This window comes from Macrobrachium nipponense, chromosome 25 (genome assembly GCF_015104395.2).
Source record: "Macrobrachium nipponense isolate FS-2020 chromosome 25, ASM1510439v2, whole genome shotgun sequence".
NCBI lineage: Eukaryota > Metazoa > Arthropoda > Malacostraca > Decapoda > Palaemonidae > Macrobrachium > Macrobrachium nipponense.
In genome coordinates, this window is record NC_087214.1 from 6,087,244 (window position 1) to 6,090,969 (window position 3,726).

Genomic DNA, 3,726 nt, shown 5'->3' on the forward strand with positions numbered 1-3,726 from the left:
CAATAGGCCGAATAGCTTTTTCCTGCTTGTGAATGGTGATTCAGTCCTCCTGAGACATTATACCTGTCTGGCTGTTGATGACCTCTTGTTCTTAAGGCATTTAGACTTTTAGACACCATGTCTGGGCATGTGTGTGGTTCCTTTGGCACCATCAGACTGGTAGTACGCCTGTCTGCCTAGATTCGCATTTTATTACAAGTACAGTTTTAGTTATGTCTCTTCATTTTCTTCCTCGTGTTCTGAAGCCATCATTCATACAGTCCTCCCAACCCCCCAGTCAGGCGTTTGTGCACGAAACGAACTTACTATGATAATAGTAGTATTCGGACACTTAACCTGACCTTGTATTGAATCCGATAGAGTGGAGTCTCTTCTTCATTCTCTTTACCTCACTCGAGGTTCATGACCTGGAGAGAGAGAGAGAGAGAGAGAGAGAGAGAGAGAGAGAGAGAGAGAGAGAGAGTTGTTTTTTTTTTCGTCACCTAAGAGAGTGCTTGAAAGTTGCCCAGAACGAAATGGTTCAGAGAGAGAGAGAGAGAGAGAGAGAGAGAAAAGAGAGAGAGAGAGAGAGAGAGAGAGAGAGAGAGAGAGAGAGAGAGAGAGAGAGAGAGAGAGAGTTGTTTTTTCGTCACCTTAAGAGTAGTGCTTGAAGTTGCCCCAGAACGAAATGGTTCAGAGAGAGAGAGAGAGAGAGAGAGAGAGAGAGAGAGAGAGAGAGAGAGAGAAGGAATGAAAGATATGCAAAATAGGAGGAAGCCATTCTATAAAAGCGAATTATGAGTGATAATGAACGAATAAGGAAAGCGATTTATTAGTTAGAGAGAGAGAGAGAGAGAGAGAGAGAGAAAGGTATGACAGACGTCTTGTGTGGGTGTTTGTCTCTCGGGAAAAGTTTTACTTGGGGGGAGGGGGTTGTCACTATATAGTATTATAATGTCACTTGGCCTATGTTTGTCCTCTCTAATCTGTTTGTGTGTGAGTTTAATCTGTTTGTGTCTGTCTGTCACTCATTAGGTGCATGCTGCATGCCGAAGAGTTGGTGTATGATGGATCTAGGTTTCTACCTCCTAGAAGTTGCGTAAGACCTAGGCGTTTTTAATATAGTTTTAAACTTCCGCTTTTCTTGTAATTATATGTTGTATTATTATTATTATTATAATTATAATTCAGCTAATTTCATTTTGGTTATTTATTATTAATTTTATTATTATTATTATTATTATTATTATTATTATTATTATTATTATTATTATTATTATTTAAAAAGATACCTTATAACAAGGCAGTTTCGGTAGAGCTGGAGATGGGGTGGGAAGTGGTTGGTCGTTGGATGGGAGATAAATAGTTGAGGGGGTGGAAGAAGAGGGTTTGGGAGGGTATTTCTCCATGCAAGGGTCTCTCCTAATGAGGAAAGTTGGAGGAGGAGGAGGAAGTGGGTGAGAGGGAATTGCTACCCACTTTAGATTAAATCAATGTCCCAGGAAATTCGTCAGCGCTACGTTTACTTGAACCTTACACAAGTTCACATTTAGGGCTGGAATTTGAAAAATAACTGCAAAGAAGCATTGAATACAGTGCCAAAGCAGTGGAATACTGTCGTCATGGTTTCTTAGTGATTGTATAATAAGCATTTCTGTTCCATAACTCTTGAGAGAAGCTATCTACGTCTGCATTCCTCTTGTTTGGGCCCGTCGGTCTAAAAGTCCTGCCAGATCATGTGGTGTGCTTGCAAGCACGCCATTATAGTCAATTAAGTCAATACGCATCATTCATTAAAAAAAAACTAATGTTGTTTTGCTTTCATTGGTTGCTTGGCCGCTGTGTGTCGTCTAAAGTTGCATTTTGTTTGCAATATATCAAGCTGTGTATAACATGTAGTGTGGAGAGACTAGTACTAAGTCTATTGTCTTCAAATCTAGTTCCAGTGATCAAGTTCCATCGGCTTTGTATGAATGGCGCCCATTTTTATTTACCCACCCAAACGAGAGAGAGAGAGAGAGCGAGCTCTATTCATTGCTTTTTTTCACCATCTTGTCTGTTGGTGGCCACATGGCCAACCAAGGCATTAGTTTGCCTTGCACATATCTCGCAAGCTATTTTGTTTTGACTTAATATATATATAGTATATCTCCTGTTTGTTGGTTTATAAGTTTACTGCATTAATTTATATATTTTAAAATGGTTTGTGGTCGGTAATTCTTGCTAATTTTGATATTAGTTGCTTAAAGTAGTGGGACATCAAGTGTCATGGCGGACGATTAGGACGTAGCATTAGACCTACTATAAATATTAAATTGCAGACCGTTTTTACGACGGAAATCGACAGCAAATCCTCGTTGTTTTACATTCGCCGTTTTGGCAAACTTCTTTGCGCCGATGTTTTTAAGAAAAAGAATTTATAATCGAATGATTTGCTGGCGCAGATCACTCAACCGTTTGCGTAGTGTAGATTTAGGAGAAAGAGTTTTTTATATGTAAATAATATTACCATCAGTTGTGCAGTGAAGCTGATGTCATTATGTAAGGGTTGCTACATCATTTAACTTTGGATTCCAGTCATTATTCCATTAAGATGGGAATCTATTCCGGTGTTTTTTCCCGCGATTTGAAAAGTGACTTGGTGATGGTACGTAACGCCATGTTTGCGAACGTATGTCGTTCGAAATTTCCCTGTTGTGTTTTTGTCGTTTCATTCCTTATGTTTTTGTAGTTTCTTTTCATTTTTGATTTATTAGTCTTAAATTTTTTATAATAAAATCCTCGTCCAGTCTTTGGCAACCTGTTTGGGAGTTTTTTCCCCTTTTTTAGTGGTCAGTCCCATACACCGAGATGGCCGACCTGATAGATCAAAAAGAAACTCGTGACTTTAACAGACGATAATAATTTAATTTGACGTCAATTCACTTACATTTTCAACCTCAATGACGTTAATTAATTATTGGCAGAATTTGATCTGAATCGGTTACTTTTGAATGAACGACGTGAATATCGTGAAATCGTGCAAGCCGAACAGCGGCTTGAACCGGCCCCAGAGATCGTCGTCTCGGGAACAGAAATGATGAAATAGAATCAAATGTCTCTATTTTTTTTTTTTTTTCATCCCGGGATGAATTTGTCGTAGCAGAGATTCTCTGCCGTCGCTCTAGAGGCTCCGAGTGCCCCATTGAACTCGGGATGCCCGTAACCAACCTGGTTTGGTGCCCTGGCCGATATAGCCATTTGGTGGCGTTGAATGCTGGGTATTATTCTATCGATAGCTACGGGAACCCTGAGCATGGCGACATACCCATTTCACTCATTTTTAGCAGTAGAGAGAGAGAGAGAGAGAGAGAGAGAGAGAGAGACTTATAATAATGATATCCAGTGCTGAAAAGCTCAAAATCTAAAATTGGAAATTAGCGCTTTGTGGATCCCAATAGACCTATGTTGCTACTGAGCCGGTGACTCTCTCTCTCTCTCACCGAACAACAAGGGAGCGTAAAAAATGACTATTGGCCTAGATTTTCAATTTTGCTCCGCACTATACTCTTGTGTTAAATATATTGTTTTTATCTTTTCTTTCCAACTTCAGAATCCTTTTATTCTCGTTTTCCTTATCTTGTTTATTTTTAGTACAAAAAAAGTACTTTGCCTTTTTTCATAATCCTTGGCTTTTAAGCATCTTTTCATAATCCTTGATTTCCAACTCTCTTGGAAAATAAAAAGATCTCAAACGTAACTTTAAAT